The sequence below is a fragment of the Mauremys reevesii genome, linkage group 2 (assembly GCF_016161935.1).
Source record: "Mauremys reevesii isolate NIE-2019 linkage group 2, ASM1616193v1, whole genome shotgun sequence".
NCBI classification, from domain to species: Eukaryota; Metazoa; Chordata; order Testudines; family Geoemydidae; genus Mauremys; species Mauremys reevesii.
In genome coordinates this window covers 17,087,840-17,109,752 of record NC_052624.1, presented here as the reverse complement: position 1 = coordinate 17,109,752, position 21,913 = coordinate 17,087,840, and the positions used below count along the sequence as shown (strand labels likewise).

The window sequence follows — 21,913 nt, the reverse complement described above, 5'->3', positions numbered from 1 at the left end:
CCCACAGGCCCACCCCTTACAACTTATGGTCATGTTCCGTTTTGGGGGGTCGTGAGTCTGGGGTCTTCATCCCACCCCTTTTGTACCCCATAGGAAGGGTAAGGAGTGAGGTTGTGCTATGGTCAGGGGCAGGCATTTCTCTGGTCTTTTAGTGTTTTACCTTCGCCCCACCCCAATCCCCCTTTGCCCCTCCTGACTAGCTGCTTGACCTTGCCTGGAGATAGGAGTTGAGGCAGTCTTCAAGTATGCGTTCAAATTTTACACTCCCACCATGCCCAGTAACACTTTAACTGCTCTCATCTGTTCCCATTATACTAACAAACTCATCTGGCTTAGGCAAAAGCAACACACACAGTGTCTTTGTCCTTAGTAAGGATCCCTTTGTTCACACATGTTAGTAAGAGTGTATATGTATCAAAAAGTCAAACAGACAAGCAAAACTCAAAATAGGATCTCAGGCAAAAATTTAGGCCTGGATCCTACATTGGCACTAGCACTCCTAACATGGGTTAGTAATATGGACCCAGCAACCACCATAGATCAGCCATTAACTTAGTCAACTTGATGGGCCTGACAGAGGAAATAACATGCTATTTTCTAGAGCTGTGAGAGCTTGTCAGGTATCTGCACTGTGCTTCTCTTTAAAAATAACAAAACAAAACACACACACACACACACAGATTGGTTTGGCTATGGAGATGGTCTGATCACTCAAAGGAAGTAAAAGTTAATATGAATAATTCAAAAATTTTCCCTCTCCAAAATCAATTTGAATGGACTAAGGAGGGACAGAGCTTTGGCAAGCCAGGTCCATAGGTTCTCCTGGAGAATGAACCAGAATCATCAGAACTAATAGTTCTGGCATTGTCCCTTATCCACCCTTAAGTGGAAGGTGTTAGGTGACCATCTTCTCCTACGTGCCTAGACCATCCCAAACAGTCCTGCACTGGGAAGCACTTCACCAAAAATGTTCATACAGAAAACACCATGCTAGTCACACATCTTATGGGATGTCATGGATCTTGAACCCAGGCCTGGGAGTACCATAACAGCTGCTGCATCCTGGCCTCCACCCAATACCTGCTAAATCCTGGTTGACCAAGGAGTGAGTAGGACTATAGCCTCAGCCAATGAGACCCCTGATTGGAAGATCATTCAGCTCCACACTGATTAAGGCAGAAGGAGGCATTGAAAGTTTGTCTGAGCAACAAGGCGATTCCTGTTGTGGCTGCATTGGATTCTGTTTGTGCCCTCTTCCTGCATCAACCCTGTTCCTGATTCCTGCTCTGCTTCTGGCTCCTGCCTCCGCGCCTGTTCCCACTGTGTTCCTGCTCCGTGCTTGATCCTTACATCTCCTCCAGTTCCTGTCCTTAAACCTCACCTCCAATCATCAATTACCAGTTGTGGCTCCGACTCCAAGCTCTGACTTCTGACCATGACTCTGGCTCGACCCATGGCTCTGGCATTTGGTATCTGACCTTGGCTCTGACCCTCAGCTTCAATTTCTGATTCCGACTCTGGCTTGACCCCTGACTCTGGTACTTGGCAGCTGACTCTGGTATGGCCCTTGGCTTTGTTCCCCAACCTACCAGCCTGCTCTGCCCAGTAGACCTGACTCCTACTCTGACAACTAGGCCAGACCCCCTACATCCCAGTCCATAACATCTGGAACCACTACTAACAATTGTTAAAGAGCACCCCACCTTTGTTACACATCCTCTTTGGCTGACGTTTGTGTGGACCTCAATCCCAGATGTCAGGTCTCATTTCCATCTGAAGCTGAACCCCAACAACACAGGGCCACTATTCAGAGTTTGAGATAATGCCCTTCTAGACAAGCCACGGGGTCTATGGCCAAGTGTATAGAAGGGCGTGCGCTCACTGCAGACAGAGCTAGTACAGTGCAGATCGGTGAGCTCCGCCCTCTGCCAAAAGAAGCAGTGGTCAGTGGGGCAGAGCTGGGAACAGAACGCAGGTTTCTGCCTCCCAGTCCAATGCCTCCAATCACTACAGTCTTTGTGCTGTAGAAGGACAACCCGAGGGTAAGAAATCCCAGATGGCTTGGATTTGAAGCACAGAATCTGCATTCACATTACAGTGGAAAGGACAGAGGATAAAGCTCTGGGCACTGCCTTATTCTGCACTGTACACTCTGTCACGTTCAGAAACATGGTATAGAGCAGTATCATATTACATCCCATTTATCTATTGAAAAAGTCCCCTCATAATTACAGGATGAATAAATATGTGGCTGCTGAGACACTGACTTGTACAATATTAAAATATTCCCCAAACAGAAAACTGGGTAGGCCAACTGAATATTTCACAGAGGAAATGTATTTCGGAGTGTGTGATGCATATATAGGATGCAGCATAAATAGGAAGGGGGGAGCTGGAATATATTTGTAATTTGAATGGTAGGACTACATCAGGGAGTGAAGCAGTTATAGCACAGAGACAGAGATGTACCAAAAGCATGTATATAATCATGAATAGTGGATCACTGTATTCCTCAGACAGCAAGACAGTAAAAGATGAGCTGGACCATAGCTGCATATTTGGATGCCTGCCTTTATAAATATGTATAGGCTAAAAATAAATGAGTATGCGTAGGTATCTAATCAAAAAGAGGGGCAGTGGAGTATGTGCGTAGTCCGATGAATGTGTGGATGCTGTAATACATGCATACACTAATCAAAACCTGAGATGGTAATTAGCATACAGATACTTCTACAAATGCTGCATGTGGGGTGTTTGCTGTAAACACTGCCTTGATGGACATGGCTGAAGCAGCATTCGACCACTGCTCTTCCCCACTGGGCCACCGTTGATCAGTAGCCTTATAAATCAGTGGCCACAGTGAGTCAGTTTCCATGTGTGCAGGGTTGTCAGGTTCCGTTTGCAAGCAGCAGCTTCTGTGCTCCCCCACACGTGAATGGCCATGATGCCAAACCAAAGTTGTGTTCACTTTCATTAATGTAGCCATCCTCTTTTGTCCTGTTTTACTTTTAAGGAACGGGAAGGACGTGGCTGGGTCACCCAGCTGAGTGGTTTCTGAGCGTGATTTATTTCTTGCACCAGTTTTACTAAGTGGTAATTCCATTCACTTCATTTTTGGTTTACACCCACAGAAATGTGCAAACAGGCTGAACACAAGCTCTTCAGCACATCATGTGCCATTTAAAAAAAGAAAGGACAAAGAGGTGACATATCATCATTAAGAAAGCACCAGCTGATTTTTCTACAGAAAAGAGTGAGAAAATCATGTTCAAGGTCACATTAAACCTCGACTAGATGACATTTATATTGGAGATGAGCCTAGAAACCCAGATCCAAACTTTCTCCCAACCCATGGGAAGTAGTGAAAGCCAGAAAGATAAAGCAGGGCCATTCTCACTCTGATGCAGCTGAATCAAACTGTTGTACATTTGCATTAGCAAGTAGAGACAGGATTGAGTATGTGGGTTGTGAATTTGATTTTGGTTTTGGATTCACAACTGTGACAGACCCAGACCAGTGGGGTACAGGAGTCTGGAAGAGGGCAAATATACTGGTCACTGGATGAGTAGTTTTCTGTTCCCTGAGTGACCAGAGCAGGGGCTGCACTAGAGTAATCAGGAACCTGCTAGAACCAATTAAGGCAGCCAGGCTGATTAGATCACCTGCAGTCAATCAAGGCCGGCTAATCAGGGCACCTGGGTTTAAAAAGGAGCTCACTCCAGTCAGGTGAGGGGGAGCCAGAGGAGAGGAAGTGTGTGTGAGGGGCATGCACTGTCAGCATTGTGAGAGCAGTACACCAGCCTTCCCATAGCTAAACTACTTATTGAGCCACGGAGTAAAACACTCTCAGCACGGGGTATCTATGTAGAGAACAAGTAATACAAGTCTCACAGTTATGTCACTAGCTGCTCCTCTCTCCCCCTCTGGGCTCTCTTAGTGCATCATTCATGACTTAGACCTTTTGTCTTTACCTATCCCTGGGGGAAAATGCACAGTACCCTGAGTGTCAGTTGTGCTCACCCAGGAAGTCGAACTGGGTTTAGGTACCCACGGTTCTTCACCAGACATGACAAACCTGTGGAAAAAAGGCAGAAATTAAGCTTGGTTTTGGCTTAATTGGCTTGTGAGTTGCTTGTTGGCTAGTTTTTGGCTTGTAGCTTGTTGCTTCTTTTTTTATCAGCTCCTGGAAAGCAGGGGCAAGGGGGCGAGAGCACAGTGGGCCCACCACAGTCCCATACTGCATGCTGGGGGATCTAGTCACACAGAGTGTTGGGGGTCTTAGGGATTGGCTTGTTTGGGCCTTGTTTTGAAATGGGATTAACTTGATTTTTGGTTTTGGGGTGCTTATTTACTGCATGAAAGTTGGCAACTGTGTTCTTCACTTCAGGAGTTTGTGACTGATGGTATGAAGCAATCAGACATGCTTCTTAAAACCAAAATATTGTTTGTTTTTAACAGTAGGAACAAAGCATTTTGAGAAAAAGGATTTTAAAACAATAAACAGTCTATATGCATTTCTGTCTTACCTACAGACCTCCCATCACTGGATGGTAACCTAGGCAGGCCAAGCTTCTTCAAACATCCCCAGTGGGTCCCTGTGTCTCAGTATGATTCCCCTGAACTACTCTCCCTCACTCTCCTGCCTTGAGAAAGAGTGTTCCTCTTTAAACCTACCAGATGTCTCTTCAACTCCTGTATTCTGAGGCCTTTTCCTGTCCTGGCATTGTCTCTTAGCAACTTATTCCTGAGGGCATTCTGCTCCAAAAAATAAAAATTCTGCACCAAAAAATGAAAAATGGTGTGCAGAAACATTAAAAATTCTGCACACAATATTTTAAAATTCTGCAAAATTCTTCAAATTTTATTGGTCCAATAAAGGTGGAGGCTCCAGCATGGCATTGGGGAGCATAGGCCACAGGCTGCACAGAGGGGGGAGGGATAGCTCAGTGGTTTGAGCATTGGCCTGCTAAACCCAGGGTTGTGAGTTTAATCCTTGAGGGAGCCATTTAGGGATCTGGAGCAAAAATTGGTCCTGCTAGTGAAGGCAGGGGGCTGGACTCAATGACCTTTTAAGGTCCCTTCCAGTTCTAGGAGATTGGCATATCTCCAATTATTGCCTTTATCACTCTGCAGCTTCCCCCCTCCCTTGCAGGAGATGGAGTCAGCGGTGAGGCTGCACCCAACCCTGACACAGCGCAAGGACCAGGCCTGCCACAGAAACACTCCAGGGCGCTGCCTCTTCAAGCCAGGTGCACCAGGTATGGGCAGAATGGCTCAGCCTGGCAGGATCCAAGTGTTGAGAGGGTTCTGTGTGGGGCAATCTGGGTGCAGGCAGCTCAGTGGGGGATCCTGGTGCAGAGGGAATCTGGATGCACAGGGGCTTGTTGGGTGCAACAGTAATGGGAATCTGCAGGGGGTCCAGGTGAAGGTGGTTGGGGCTCAGTGGGGGGGGGGTCTGGGTGTGGGAGGGACAGAGCTCAGCAGGGGGGGTCTGGGTGTAGGGGATTCAATGGGGGGGGCCAAATGCTGCAGGAGTGGGGCTCAGTGGGGTGGGGATCCAGATGCAGCTGGTTGAGGCTTAGTGGGCTGGGGATTTGGGGGAGGTGGTCCAGGTGCAGGGGGAGTGGGGCTTGGTGGGGGGGATTCTGGGTGCGGATGGGTGGTGGTGAGGCTCAGCAGGAGAGTCTGAGTATGAGGGGGTCTGGATGCACAGGGGTTGAGCATGGAGGGAGCAGCTTCCCATGCAACTGAAGAGCGATGGGTGCAGGAAATGGGAGGGAGGAGAGTTTGCAGATCTTCCTGAAGCCTGGGGAGAAATCTGGGGGTGGGTCTGACCCAGACCCAGATGCCATGCAGGGGAAGAGGAAGTCCTGTCCTCCCCAGCCCAGCTGGGACTAGCAGCTGAGCCTGGTGCAGGGTAGGAGCCACTAGCCAAGTCTTCCCCAGTCCCTCAATGATTTACCTCTCTGCCAGCTGCCCTGGGCACTCAAAACATACTGCTGGGGAGGGTCACATGACCACTTTTGTGGCTTCCCTTTTCTTCCCCATAAGAAAGTCATTTTCCTGCAGGGAACCAAATAAATCTGCGGGGGACATGAATTCTGTGCATGCGCAGTGGTGCAGAATTCCCCCAGGACTAGTGTATGCTGAGAAATGGTTTATCTTGATCCATTTATTTCTCTTCCTACTTGTTTTTTCCTCACAATCCCTTATTAAACTAAACCAATGTATTAAGACCATAAATATACCCAAAATAAGGCCAACATATAGTGTTAATAAATTATTACAGAACAGTTCCAAATCTACCACAGTGAATTGTTCCAAAGATCTGGAGTCTGGTTTGGAGATGCAGATATGGTATTTGGCCCCCCATCAGGTCCCATGGCCTTCCTTCCCCATGCAATTCCCCTCCTCATAACAGGCCCTGAAATAGACCTCCATCTCCCAACCTGACGTCTTCTGTGGATGAGTAGGGACTAGTGTCCACGTAATGAAAGCAAGCCTGCTTGCCTCTCTCTAAATTCTTTCAATAAGAGAGCTTGAAGAAACATCATGTGACTTCAACCATGTGACAAATCCAGCCAACCCAGTTTCAAACTCAAAAATGTCCCGTGCAAAGCTGCGGTTAAAATTTCTGTTTTGCCAGCTCTTGCTATTTTATCATTAGTCTTGCAATATTTGGTGAGTTTCTTAAAACCCCCAACTCCTGGAGTCAGGTGATTAAATGAGAATCTCAACTAATATTTAAAAAAAGAGTAAGTGTTTTTCCCTCATGGTTCTGGAGAAAAGCCTGAAATATGAACTCTAAAAGCTCAAAAAGCAGAAGGCAAACAAATTAAAATTGTTTTTTAAAAAAAATATTGTGATTTCTAAGCCAATCTTCTGATTCTGGGACACCTGACTCATGGTATTTGAACACTTGGCATTAACAAAGTCTTTTCGGTGACATCAGCAGTGACATCCCAGTTCTGATGGCATTTTTTTGTCACATGAAAAATCTCAGTAAACAAAACATTTTCTCAGGAAGCCCCCAAAACTCAAAAAAGGAAAAAAATTGCAAGTGTTGATAATTTCACTGCCAATATTTTACACAGCTCTACTCTAAACAATATCTAATGAAACCAAAAGGGACGAACCAAATCTAAGCATGAAAACAAATGGCAATCCTCCATCAGACTATATAATTCACATTCTTAAAGCGCATGAGTCACAAGCCACAACATTTCATTTCAATTAAAAAAAAAAAAAGAAAAACTCTGTGCAATGTCATTTTGTTTGCAAGCAACATGCTGGCAGCCCAGCTATGATCCATAAGTTCAAATCCCTTTGTTAAAAGCCTCTATTAATTTGCATTTTATTGCACAGAATGAAAGCTGCCCACGTTCATTATATTGTTCCTTAAAATGCTTGGCGCAGTAAAATATAAGAAGATTAGTCATATGCAATGTATTTTCATTGTGTAAATATTGAGATGCCAACCCAAATAGATTACTTGGCATAAACATTTTTCATAAAAGATGAGTGGGCATCATATTTAATAAAAGTCACAAACAAGTGTTGAATTACTGCCCTGCAAGGAAAGCCCATGAAAAATAAACACTTTCATTAAGCAATTGTTTCACCACTTGCCTCTCAAACTATTTATATGCAAGGCCCATATATAACATTAAGTGGGCTTGGGTTTCTCAGCTTTACAATTATTACTCTCTCAAGAGGGAGACGATAGACAACATTATGGCAACTTTTCGCATGCTTTATGTTTCACATCAATCACTGCCAGGATATATGGAGCAGAACAATGCCTTTTATGGTTTTCTAATGAGAATATTCCCCTCCATTTTACAGAGAAAAGAACAGCCTCCATTTGGAGCTTGTCTAATATCCATTAGAGGGACACTGTTGTCTGCCCACCTTCAGTTCTGCAGGTGCAGAAGACCCAATATAACACAGAACCAGCGCAGCACAGGATACAGAAGGGCATGGGTTATCTGGAGAAGGGGTGCTGCAGATCCCATTTGTGCAAAGCTTCTTTGCTGATAAAGGTGGGACACAGGGATGAGGGCATGGACAGTGAATCCATAAGTGTGCAGACGCGCCATCCATACCCTACCGGAGCCTACTACAGCCCTAAAGTAGCAGCCATGGAGAGGCCCTGTGCCACTCTGTAGCACTGAGCAGGGGCGGCTCCAGGCCCCAGCAGGCCAAGCGCATGCTTGGGACGGCATGCCATGGGAGGCGCTCTGCCAGTCACTGGGGCAGTGTCCCGCAGCTCCGGTGGACCTCCCGCAAGCGTGCCTGCGGAGGGTCCGCTGGTCCCGTGGCTTCGGTGGAGCCTGTGGGAGGTCCACTGGAGCTGCGGGACCGGCAACCGGCAAAGCGCCCCCCGCAGCATGCCGCCGTGCTTGGGGCGGCGAAATGTCTAGAGCCGCCTTGGCACTGAGGAAAAAGGAAGCTTGTGTCTCCCCTGTATAATGTAGAACTTCCCATATCAAGCCTAAGGTCACACTGCGTGTCAGTAGCAGAGTCAGGAATAGAACCCAAGGCTCCCAACTACCAAGTAAGTTCCCGGTCCATTAGACACCACTGTCTACCAGTAAAGGCAGCTTTAAGCTCCACTAGGGGCTCTCTGACTTGTAGCCAGAATGCACTAGGTCAGCTTTTGCTATGGATACAACCTTCTCTAGCCAGCAGAGCCCTCTTTGTGGATTACACCTCCTCATGCAAGTCCCTATCAGAGGAGAGGTTGTGGCCCCAGATGACTTTCCACTGACAGGGGTCCTTTGCTCTAGGGTAAGGCAGCAGAAGCCAGAATAAACTATATTTCTGCCCTAGGTGAAACACAAAGACAGATATGCCCTAGATCACAGCTCCACAGGCGGGTAGGCATGTCCCCATGGTGCCATGCAAAGGTTAACTGGAGTTTGGATCCAGGCACACAGAAGGAAGCTAGGGCTGTGTCTCTACTTACCTTTCACCAGAGCAGATGGGAGGAAATGGACAGAGGAATAGATTCTTCCCTCAAAACACCAGCCATGAGAGAAGGTGTCATCTTTTACTGCTGATATGGGCCAGGAGCTAAGGGAAGGAACTGTGCCTCAGAGACGGGACTCGGAGACACAAGGTGAGATTTTTAAAGGTAACTTAGGCACCTGAAGCAGCAGCTAGGTGCCTAGTGGGATTTTAAAGAGCAGCTGGGGTCCTAACCCCCACTGATTTCACTCCTGCAGCGATGCAAGTTATGCACCATTACAACTCAAAGGCACAAATCTAGCCCTAGGCAAACACTATAATCAGCTCAGGGGGAACATTTATGCATAAAAAAACCTACACAGTTTTAAATTTTACATGCTTTATGACACTTGGTAAGTGGAAAATGTTATGATTACAGAGGCACATTAGCAGATATAAAATTAAAGCAGTTGTTGCAAATGTATTCAAATGGGCCTAACTAGCCGATAATATTAAAGCTGTAATTTCACTCTGCCTACCTTTAACTCCCCCTGCCATCACAAATGGATGAAGCATTCACTTCCTGCCCTCAACTGTGGTGTGTGTGTGACGTTGCTGTGTGATACTAAAGAGCTGTTGCAGCCAGTGGCTGTATATTTGTGATGGGTGAAGTGATTCCTACAGGCAAACCCTGCCAAGTACTTTGAGATCTTGCTGGATGAATGGCTCTGCATAAATGCAAGTCACAATTAGGAGCTACGTTCCCTGTAAGCTGGGTGGCTGTGCAGCCTTTTTAGCACCGCGCAGGCACTCAAGGAACCTGCCCCTTAACTGGCGGGGGAAGGGGCATGGAGCACCCCTCCCCTGGCCCTAACCTAGCTGGACCCCCAACCGGCCGCAGCTGGAGATGGCCCGGACTTGCTATGGCCAGGACGCCCCTCCCGCGGCCCTGACCTGCTGTAGCCAGGGCCAGGGGCGGCTCTACAAATTTGGCCGCCCCAAGCAATCATGCCCGGGAGGTGCCCCTGAGCCGCGGGAGCAGCGGACCTGCCGCGGGCATGACTGCGGAGGTTCCGCTGGTCGCGCGGCTCAGCTGGACCTCCCGCAGCTGCGGACGGTTCGCTGGTCCGGCGGCTCCGGTTGAGCTGCCGCAGTCATGCCTGCGGGAGGTCCAGCCGAGCCGCGGGACCAGCGAACCGTCCGCAGTCTTGCCTGCGGCAGGTCCGGTCCTCCCCGGGCTCCGGTGGACCTCCCGCAGGCATGACTGCGGCAGGTCCACCGGCCCAGCCTGCCGCCCCCCTGGCGGGGGCTTGCCCCGCTGGGCTCTAGAGCCGCCCCTGGCCAGGGCGCCCCTACCCCGGCCCAAGCCAACTGCAGCCAGCCTGGCCTGGCCCAGCCCGAACCCCGGTGGCCCAGCCTGACCTGCTACGGCACCCCTCTCCCGGCCCAAACTCAGCCCCAGCCAGACCTGCCAGGGCCGGGGGAGGGGCTCCTATCCTGCGGCTCCAGCCCCGGAGCTACCACAGTGGGGAGAAGCGCCTCTTCCTCGCCATCCCAGGTGCTGCTGCATAGAGAGAGAGATCTGCAGGGAGTCCTCTCTCCCTGCGGGAGCACCCTCCTGCGCCCTAAACCCCTGATCCCCAGCCCCACCCCAGAGCCTGCACCCCCAGCCAGAGCTCTCAGCCCTCCATCCCCACCCTCTTCCCCAGCCCTGACCCCCTCATTCCCAGCCCCACCCCAGAGCCCACACCCCCAGCCAGAGTCCCCCTCACCCTCCCTACCCCCACCCTCTGCCCCCGCCCTGAGCCACCTCCCACATGCCAAACCCCTCAGCCCCACCACCATGAATTTTGTTATGTGCACCAATATGAAGGTCATGTGTCACACATCACCTCCATATTGGCGCACACGACAAAATTCATTCCACCCATGGGTGGGGAAAAATTCGAGAGAACACTGATTAGGAGTCCCCTTTTAATTCCAGTTTGCCACACCAGCCACTGCACATTCAAATCCCTATTAAACACAGGTTTTCCCTGGTGCCCACAAGAAATAAACTGAACTACCCATGTAAACAATGTCCTCCATTATTCCACCTTCGGGGTTTCCTGGGTGCCCTAGCCTCCTCCCAGGCCCAGATTCTGCCACCCTTAATCACACTGATCGGTACCCACTCCAAGGAGTCTCACTGACATCAATGGGACTGCTAGGAAATCCAGACTGTACCCCCTGTAAGTAAGGATGGCAGAAACTAACCCTTACATTGTATGCATTTCAGGGCAGGGATTCTCGTCAGGGATTGGGTTGTACAGCACCATGCACATTGCCAGCACTAATAATAGCAATCAATACTAATAATACATTACAAATAGTACACCGTGGTGGGGCTGATTTTTATTTACACTAAAGCCCTTTGACACCTCTCTGGCAGTGTAAGGGGGCCTGAAAATCAGGCTCACTGCGTACATGACATTTTAAAGCAACAAAGTGACATTCTTGTCTCAAAAGCCATTACTGCTGTTGCTCCTTGTGAAGAAACGCAGGCACTTGAGTGCGCGTTGGTCTACTACTCCTAATGGTGAGGGAGCAAAAGAACAGCTGGGAAATGGGGTCAGTAAATAATGATTAAGGTTAAGATTCTGTCAGGGGTATTTTTAGTCAGGGACCGTTCGTGACTTTCATGAATTTTTGTTGATTGGCCACAACCAGTCCCTGACTTTTACTAAAAATACCCTGGTGGGGTGGGGGACTAAGTCAGAGTGCTGCCAGGGATTGACCTCCAGCAGCTGCTCTAGCCCCTCCGCTGCTCCTGCGGCAGGGACTGAGCGCCTCTGCTCCAGCCCCAGAGGGGCTGACCCAACCCCAGCCTCTGTTTCCACCCTGGGGCAGCTGTTCCAGTGGCCCCGGAAACCGCTGCTCTGGTGACTCCAGGGCTGACTGCCAGTCAGCTGCTCTGGCAACCCAGGGATCACTGCTCTCGCAGCCCCGGGGCTCACTGCTCCGGTGGCCCCGGGGGTCACTGCTCCGGCGGCCTAGAGGTCTCTGCTCTGGAAACCCGAGGGTCACTGCTCTGCTGGCCCTGGGGCTGACAGCTGCTCCAGCCCTGCCCTGGAAGAAGTCACGGAGGTCCTGGAAAGTCACACAATCTGTGACCTCCATGACACCATCACACCCTTAATAATGATTTAACCTGCTCTTTATGCATGTTGGCTCATAACTATTGCAACATCCTTCCAACGAGCTCTGTTTAAAGTACTTCTGAGCAGTAATGTAGAGTCAGTCGCTCATGTTAAAGTCTGAAGCATAACACTGTGCAGCCAGTGTGACATGCTGAGAGAAGAAATGTGAAAAATTAAACAAGGAAGAGTGAAGGGAAAATGCGGTGAGGGAAAAGTAATATGGCATCGGACCCAGAGGCCTTATTACCATTCAGTGATTAATATCATCCAGCATCAAATCCAAGGTCATATAATGCACTGGCAACACCACTGATAACTTCATGAACTCGCTGATACTACACATCAGTTATGTTGACACCAGGAAAGTCAGTTGGCCCAAGAGAACTGAATGCTTTATCTTTTGCTGATGCAAGCTAGCTGATGTTGCTGGCTGCTGACAGATATTAAAGAAACCTTCTGTTCTGATATTTTCCGGAGGCCACTTTGGGAAATTGTGATGAACCTAGGATGTGTGCCTATCATTGTTCAATTCGGCTCGCTATGTTCTCAAGAGAAACCCATTCCTTTGACGCATGTATTAAGCTTTTAATAGCAATTTGCTTTGCGGATTTTACTTTAACTTTATATCATTTCTTCTATATAAATCCTAAACAACCTGCCTCAGAACTTTCTGGTTCTTTTTTCCTTTAATTAATTATTTTCATGTTTGATTTAAACTGACTGCGTTTCATGCTCTAAGTCATGTCCAAATTTGGGTATCTCTGGCATATAAAGGCTTCAGAGGTTTGTCTTTATGTTTCCATTTGTGTTTTAAATAAACATTCAGGGTGCTTAGAGCAGTAGTCCCCAAACTCTTTATGTCGCGCCCCCCCCTTACCAGTGATGGAATCTGTCCACACACCCCCGGGAGCTGCAGTCGGCGGGGAGAGCCGGGGACCAAGGCCAGAGCTGGGGCTGTGGCCAGGAGTGGAGCCAAGGCTGGGAGCCGAGTCAGAGCCAGGCCTGGGAGCAGAGCTGTGTCGTGGTCAGGGCTGGGAGCCAGGGGCCAGGGCCAGAGCTGCAGCTGGGGGTGGGGCTGGAGCTGGGGGCAGAGCAGGGCTGCCCCAGGTTCTCCCCCTCAGTCATTCCTCTGAGCCTTCCCAGGGGAGCATGCCCCACAGTTTGGGGATCGCTGGCTTAGAGGCTGGAATTGGCACTTCTCTATGTTCTTATAAATCTAAATAAATAATAAACCCAGAGGCTACTCAACTCAAATGTTAATAAGTAACCCATTCAATCCAGAGTCTTATCTAACCTCATCAAGAAGGACCATCAACCTGATCCTCAGCCAACATCAATTTCAAAGCTGATTTACATCCGCTACTCAACAATATTCAATCATCTGCTCCATAGGTTCCTTTGCGGGAGTGGTGGAACTTGTTGGAGGGCAGGTGATAACTGCCAGGGGTGGGGAGCAAGTGAGGTTGATTTGCGGGGAAGGAGGTGAATAATCTCCGCTCATGTTCTCTGAGCTTTCATGACTGCACATGGCTTGAAATACACTGAATCTTGAACCCATAGGTCAGTTCAAGTGGGTGTGAGCTGTGATGCTGACAGTTCGTCCAGCTCTCGGTCCTTTCTCCATTGTACGGCATTGGCCTCATTGACATCTTCTCTCTGTGTATATATATCTTTCTATCACAGTCCACTCTCCTATATCCACCCACGAAGGGCATCATCTCTCTTACCTAGAGGATGAAATTCTATTGTTTGAATTCAAAGGAGAAAAAAAAAGTATGGAGTCTATCTTATTAGGCAGAATTACTGCTTTAATCCATCATGCTTGCTACTGTGGTAAATTATGGCCCAGAACCTTGGGACATCACTTGATTATTACTTAATTAACCCATCAAACTGAAGCTGTAATAACAGATACAGTATGTACTTGATTTCTACATGAATCACATAAGGTAGCTGGGTTGACCGTGATTAATGGAGATACCATAGGAGACTAATAAGAGTGCTACTTGAAGTGATTATGAGGATCTCTCCATCAGCGGTGGGCAGAATGAGCTATGTTCTTTAGGCTAAAATATAACTCCTCTAAAACTTAGAAACACTGTATGATTTGCTATTGCCTTGCACGATTTTGAAGCCATTCATACTTGTGAAGCAGTGCTTTGTGGCCACTTTGCACAGGTATAAACTGCTGCACGGTGGTGGAAAAGACAGGCCTACAATTTCTATAACTGGTTTTGAATAGATTATAGCACTTTTTTTCCATGCTGCGTTTGGAACCCACTAATGCAGGCAGACTGAAGACTGATATACAAGGAAACTCAACCCACTGTACACTTCCTTTTAGTCAAGCCAAATGCCATGATCAGTTATTAAATTACCTTTTTATACCTCCAGGGGGGAAATCTGTAGGGAGAGACAGAAACAGGGTTAAGAAAGTAAAGACTTCTGATAAAAACAGAAACGCATGTTATCATTATTTTTTTCCAGGGTACCACATTTTTGTGACAGTGCTGAGATGAACACCCTTCTTCTCCAAATGTGTGAGCAGCCTTCGTGCTCACAATAGCATCTGATGACTTCATCCCCCAATAGGTCTTGATAAGGCATATGCAGAATATTTGATGCAGAGCATCACTGTACCTCCTGGGTATTGACTGATCCACAGTGCGACGTGCAGGAGGTGCTCATATAGCTTTGAAATTCTCTGACTGCATTTGCAAATAGCTCCCCTAGGTCAGACTTATGTTGCAGAGATGTGGAGAAGTGAAGCAGAGTTCAAAGGGATTTTGGAAATGCAGTTCCTGCTTCTAAATAGTTTATTTTGTACTCCTACATTTTTTAAATATATATATTTATTTTTGTTGTTGAAAGATGCTGAGTCTCCAGTGGTCTCTGAATGGCTGTAGGAAGGGGCTAATCTCCATATGCTTCATAATACATCTATCAGCTCTCTCCCAAAATGGACTACAATGCATTTTTGGATCAGCTGATCTGAAACTACCTTGAGCCAGCAGACAGCATGCAAAGTGCCACTGGCTAAATAAATAAAGTTTTGTTCATTGAATCTGTGACTCAGGGGTGCTCTAGTACATAGCAGTGCAGAACTATATCCAAGGCAGAGGTCACATTCTCCAAGGCCCGAAGGGACCATTGTGATCATAGAATCATAGAATCTCAGGGTTGGAAGGGACCTCAGGAGGTCATCTAGTCCAACCCCCTGCTCAAAGCAGGACCAAACCCAACTAAATCATCCCAGCCAGGGCTTTGTCAAGCCTGACCTTAAAAACCTCTAAGGAAGGAGATTCCACCACCTCCCTAGGTAACCCATTCCAGTTCTTCACCACCCTACTAGTGAAAAAGTTTTTCCTAATGTCCAAGCTAAACCTCCCCCTCTGCAACTTGAGACCATTACTCCTTGTTCTGTCATCTTCTACCACTGAGAACAGTCTAGATCCATCCTTTTTGGAACCCCCTTTCAGGTAGTTAAAAGCAGCTATCAAATCCCCCCTCATTCTTCTCTTCTGCAGACTAAACAATCCCGGTTCCCCCAGCCTCTCCTCATAAGTCATGTGCTCCAGCCCCCTAATCATTTTTGTTGCCCTCCGCTGGACTCCCTCCAATTTATCCACATCCTTCTTGTAGTGTGGGGCCCAAAACTGGACACAGTACTCCAAATGAGGCCTCACCAGTGCTGAATAGAGGGGAACAATCACATCCCTCGATCTGCTGGAAATGCCCCTACTTATACAACCCAAAATGCCATTAGCCTTCTTGGCAACAAGGGCACACTGTTGACTCATATTCAGCTTTTCGTCCACCGTAACCCCTAGGTCCTTTTCTGCAGAACTGCTGCCCAGCCATTCGGTCCCTAGTCTGTAGCAGTGCATGGGATTCTTCCGTCCTAAGTGCAGGACTCTGCACTTGTCCTTGTTGAACCTCATCATATTTCTTTTGGCCCAATCCTCTAATTTGTCTAGGTCACTCTGTATCCTATCCCTACCCTCCAGCGTATCAACCACTCCTCCCAGTTTAGTGTCATCTGCAAACTTGCTAAGGGTGCAGTCCACACCATCCTCCAGATCGTTAATGAAAATATTGAACAAAACCGGCCCCAGCACCGATCCTTGGGGCACTCCACTTGATACCGGCTGCCAACTAGACATGGAACCATTGATCACTACCCGTTGAGCCCGACCATCTAGCCAGTTTTCTATCCATCTTACCATCCATTCATCCAGCCCATACTTGTTTAACTTGCTGGCAAGAATACTGTGGGAGACTGTATCAAAAGCTTTGCTAAAGTCCAGAAATAGCACATCCACTGCTTTCCCCTCATCCACAGAGCCGGTTATCTCATCATAGAAGGCAATTAGGTTAGTCAGGCATGACTTGCCCTTGGTGAATCCATGCTGACTGTTCCTGATCACTTTCCCCTCCTTTAAGTGGTTCAGAATTGATTCCTTGAGGACCTGTTCCATGATTTTTCCAGGGACTGAGGTGAGACTGACTGGCCTGTAGTTCCCTGGATCTTCCTTCTTCCCTTTTTTAAAGATGGGCACTACATTAGCTTTTTTCCAGTCATCCGGGACCTCCCCCGATCGCCATGATTTTTCAAAGATAATGGCCAATGGCTCTGCAATCTCATCGGCCAGCTCCTTTAGCACCCTCGGATGCAGTGCATCCGGCCCCATGGACTTGTGGTCGGCCAGCTTTTCTAAATAGTCCCAAACTACTTCTTTCTTTGCAGAGAGCTGGTCACCTCCTCCCCATACCGTGCTGCAGAGTGCAGCTGTCTGGGAGCTGACCTTGTCTGTGAAGACAGAGGCAAAAAAATCATTGAGTACACTAGCTTTCTCCACATCCTCTGTCACTAGGTTCCCTCCCTCATTCAGCAAGGGGCCCACGCTTTCCTTGACTTTCTTCTTGTTGCTAACATACTTAAGAAACCCTTCTTGTTACTCCTAACATCTCTGGCTAGCTGCAACTCCAAGTGTGATTTGGCCTTCCTGATTTCATTCCTGCATGCCTGAGCAATACTTTTATACTCCTCCCTGGTTATTTGTCCAATCTTCCACTTCTTGTAAGCTGTTTTTTTGTGTTTAAGACAAGCAAGGATTTCACTGTTAAGCCTAGCTGGTTGCCTGCCATATTTACTTTTCTTCCTACACATCGGGATGGTTTGTTCCTGCAACCTCAATAAGGATTCTTTGAAATACAGCCAGCTTTCCTCAACTCCTTTCCCCGTCATGTTATTCTCCCAGGAGACCTTGCCCATCAGTTCCCTGAGGGAGTCGAAGTCTGCTTTTCTGAAGTCCAGGGTCTCTGTTCTACTGCTGTCCTTTCTTCCTTGTGTCAGGATCCTGAACTCGACCATCTCATGGTCACTGCCTCCCAGGTTCCCATCCACTATTGCTTCCTCTACTATTTCTTCCCTGTTTGTGAGCAGCAGGTCAAGAAGAGCTTTTCCCCTACTTGGTTTCTCCAGCACTTGCACCAGGAAATTGTCCCCTACACTTTCCAGAAACTTCCTGGATTGTCTGTGCACCACTGTATTGCTCTCCCAGCAGATATCGGGGTGATTAAAGTCACCCATGAGAACCAGGGCCTGTTATCTAGTAACTTCTTTTAGTTGCTGGAAGAAAGCCTCTTCCACCTCATCCCCCTGGTCCGGTGGTCTGTAGCAGACTCCCATCACGACATTACCCTTGTTGTTCATACTTCTAAATTTAATCCAGAGACTCTCAGGTTTTTCTGCAGTTTCATACTGGAGCTCTGAGCAGTCATACTGCTCCCTTACATACAACGCAACTCCCCCACCTTTTCTGCCCTGCCTGTCCTTCCTGAACAGTTTATATCCATCCATGACAGTACTCCAATCATGTGAGTTATCCCACCAAGTCTCTGTTATTCCAATTACATCATAATTCCTTGACTGTGCCAGGACTTCTAGTTCTCCCTGCTTGTTCCCCAGGCTTCTTGCATTTGTGTATAGGCATGTAAGATAACTCACTGATCGTCCTGGTGTCCCAGAATGGGGCAGGAGCCCTCCCCTATTGCACTCACCTACTTGTGCTTTCTCCCGATATCCCACTTCCCCACTTACCTCGGGGCTTTGGTCTCCTTCCCCCGGTGAACCTAGTTTAAAGTCCTCCTCACTAGGTTAGCCAGCCTGCTTGCAAAGATGCTCTTCCCTCTCTTCGTGAGGTGGAGCCCGGCTTTGCCCAGCAATCCTTCTTCTTGGAAGACCATCCCATGGTCAAAGAATCCAAACCCTTCTCTCTGACACCATCTGCGAAGCCATTTGTTGATTTCCACGATTCGACGGTCTCTACCCTGGCCTTTTCCTGCCACAGGGACGATAGACGAGAACACCACTTGCACCTCAAACTCCTTTATCCTTCTTCCCAGAGCCACGTAGTCTGCAGTGATATGCTCAAGGTCATTCTTGGCAGTATCATTGGTGCCCACATGGAGAAGCAGGAAGGGGTAGCAATCTGAGGGCTTGATGAGTCTCGGCAGTCTCTCCATCACATCATGAATCCTAGCCCCTGGCAAGCAGCACACCTCTCTGTTTTCCCGGTCAGGGCGGCAGATAGATGACTCAGTCCCCCTGAGGAGAGAGTCCCCGACCACCACCACCCTCCTCCTCCTCCTGTTGGGAGTGGTGGTCGTGGAACCCCCATCCCTAGGACGGTGCATCTCATGCCTTCCAATCAGTGGAGTCTCCTTCTGCTCTGTTCCCTCAGATGTATCATCCACTCCACTCTCTGCACTAGTACCTCCGGAGAGAACATGAAAATGGTTGCTCACCTGTATCTGTGTTTCTGGTACATGGATGTTTCTGGTACTCTTTCCTCTTCTGGAAGTCACATGCCGCCAATTATCCTTGCTGGCCTCCTGTCCCCGCTGCGTAGCCTCCTCTGAATCTTCAGAACATTGTGCCCGCTGAAGCTGATCCTGACGTCTATCCAGGAAATCCTCGTTTTCTTTTATGGAACGCAGGGTTGAAATTCGTTTCTCCAGACCTTGAATCTTCTCTTCCAATATGGAGATCAGCTTGCACTTTGTCAGACAAAGTCGCTTCTATCCTGTGGAAGGAAGACAAACATGGCGCATCCTGTGCAGGTCACAACAGCGGATCGCTCAGCATCCATAGCCTCTTCCTTCTAAGAGCTTCCTTACTTGTGGCAGAAGCTACTCAGAGAAACCTGCGAGAGGGGAGCCTCAGTGGGCTCCCTCCAGGCAAACTCCTTCTGTTTGCCTCTCTGCTGTTCGCTGCTCAGCTGGTTCGCAGCTGACTGCCTTTTTATAACAGTCAGGCCCAGCTGGAACAAAGCACTCCCAAATCACACTGGTCAAACAAGCAATCAAACAACCAAGCACACGGTCAAACTGCCGGTTATCCATTCTGACCTCCTGTATAGCCCAGATCATAGGCTGCCCCAGGCCCTACCACGCCCTCGAGCATTCCTCTGAGGAATAATTCCTAGAGCAGATCTTTTAGAGAAACATCCAATCTCGATTTAAAAATGATCAGTCATGGAGAATCTACCACAACACTAGGTAAAATATTCTAATGGTTAATTACTCTCGCTGCCTTATTTCCAGTCTGAATTTGTCTAGCTTCAACTTCCAGCCATTAAATCACATTATAGCTTCCTCTGCTAGACTGACGAGCCAATTATTAAATATTTGTTCCTCATGTAGATACTTATAGACTGTGATCACGTCACCCCTTAACCTTCTCTTTGTTAAACTGAATAGATTGAGCTCCTGGAGTCTATCGCTACAAGGTAGGTTTTCTAAATCTTTAATCATTCTTGTGGCTTTTCTCTGAACCCTCTCCCATTTATCAACATCCTTCTGGAATTGTGGGCAACAGAACTGGACACAGTATACCAGGAGTGATCGCATCAGTGCAAAATACACAGGTAAAATAACCTCTGTACTCCTACTCAAGATTCCCCTGATTTTGCAGCTTGAGATTCATCGCTCATTTGAAAACAAGCATCCACATATTCAAATGCTTATCTGAACTCTTAGATATGCAAAACCAAGCAGCAGGTCTCAGGAGAAAGGGCTCTCTCGTGAAATTTCCTGTACCTCTTGCTTCCGAGTGGCCAGGAAATACCAAAGAACAACCTCTCCCAAATTGTGGGCCACACTGTGAGCAGTTATTGTGAGTGCAAAGCTGAGGGAGCCAATATCTGAGGGGATCAAATTCTTACAATTCTGAACAAAATGAAGGAGACTTTGGTCTCTTCCAGACAGGATGATTTCCACTGATTTCTAGCTGATCTTCCTCTAAAATTGTCTTGTTCCTTCAAGAATCTTAAGAGTGCATAATGGGAGTTATATTAGCACTAAGGTACCACTGAAATCAATGGGAGCATTGCCATTCACTTCAATGAAAGCAGAAGCAGGCCCTAAATTATCTGCCTGAATTAACCTTGTTATTAACTCTCACTTGCTACCACTTGCAATTTGTTGTTGGCTTTTCACACAGGTGACTAAAAGAGGTTCCTGACCCACCTATGTGTGTTGGCAGGTGTAGACAGACCAGCTCTATTCATTTCACTCCAACAGTTCTCTCAGAGCAGTGATGAGCTCTTAAGAGACTTTGTATGGTACGTAGAGTCCTGTAGTGATCAGACTTGTCCCTTCTCCTTTTTAACCTATACATGGAACCCTCAGGAGCAATTGTGAGGTGCTACCGTATCATCACCAATTAGCATGCAGACAACACCCAGCTTTACACTCCATTCTCAGAGGATACAACCAGTGGCATCACACAGATGTCATAGTGCCTGTGAGAGACAAACACATCTTGTGCACTAAACCGGGCTGTCCAATTATTAGAGCACTCCCATTCTCACTGTGCCACTGTGGCATTTTGGGTAAGTCTTTCAAAGTTTCTGTGCCTCAGTTTTCCCCTCTGTAAAATAGGTACAGTACTGCCACCTGCTTTAAAGGGCTGTTGTGAGGCTTTTAATTGATTACATTTTATGAAATGCTTTGAAACCCTCTGAGGATAAAACTGCTTATATTGCAGCCTAAAGAACAATGCTATGCTATGATCAGATTGAAAAGAGGAAGAAACAAATAACCAGGCCAAATTCCACTCTCAGTTACAATGGCACACACTCAGAGTAGCTCCATTTGGGTTGACATAGGTGTGGTTGAGAGCAGAATTTGGCTCATCCACTGCAAACTGTACTTAAAATGGCATTTACACTGTTAGCTCTTGGCTACTGCTGCCCTATTAGAACTTTTAAAGGAAGAGGGAAACAGTGTTTGTTTAGTATCAGAGGGGTAGCTGTGTTAGTCTGAATCTGTAAAAGCATCAAAGAGTCCTGTGGCACCTTATAGACTAACAAACGTATTGGAGCATGAGCTTTCGTGGGTGAATACTGTGACAGACCCAGACCAGTGGGGTACAGGAGTCTGGTCGAGGGCAAATATACTGGTCACTGGATGAGTAGTTTTCTGTTCCCTGAGTGACCAGAGCAGGGGCTGCACTAGAGTAATCAGGAACCTGCTAGAACCAATTCAGGCAGCCAGGCTGATTAGATCACCTGCAGCCAATCAAGGCAGGCTAATCAGGGCACCTGGGATTAAAAAGGAGCTCACTCCAGTCAGGGAGGGGGGAGCCAGAGGAGAGGAAGTGTGTGTGAGGAGCTGGGAGCAAGAGGCACAAGGAGCTGAGAGAGAGGGTGTGCTGCTGGAGGACTAAGGAGTACAAGCATCATCAGACACCAGGAGGAAGTTCCTGTGGTGAGAATAAA

The 21,913-nt window shown here is 47.7% G+C and overlaps 2 long non-coding RNA genes across 2 annotated transcripts in view; one reads left to right on the top strand and one right to left on the bottom strand.

The window, feature by feature from the left end:
• LOC120399052 overlaps nt 1-20,795 on the bottom strand; it is a 46,436-nt gene extending 25,641 nt beyond the window's left edge. Inside the window, exons 1-2 of the long non-coding RNA XR_005594924.1 lie at nt 20,661-20,795; nt 4,021-4,075 (exon numbers count right to left, since the gene is read on the bottom strand). This is a non-coding gene — a long non-coding RNA (uncharacterized LOC120399052). The remainder of the gene's footprint in view (nt 1-4,020; nt 4,076-20,660) is intronic.
• A 123-nt stretch (nt 20,796-20,918) lies between these two features.
• The window catches only part of LOC120396394, a 46,776-nt gene continuing 45,781 nt past the window's right edge, over nt 20,919-21,913 (top strand). The window contains exon 1 of the long non-coding RNA XR_005593096.1: nt 20,919-21,025. This is a non-coding gene — a long non-coding RNA (uncharacterized LOC120396394). The remainder of the gene's footprint in view (nt 21,026-21,913) is intronic.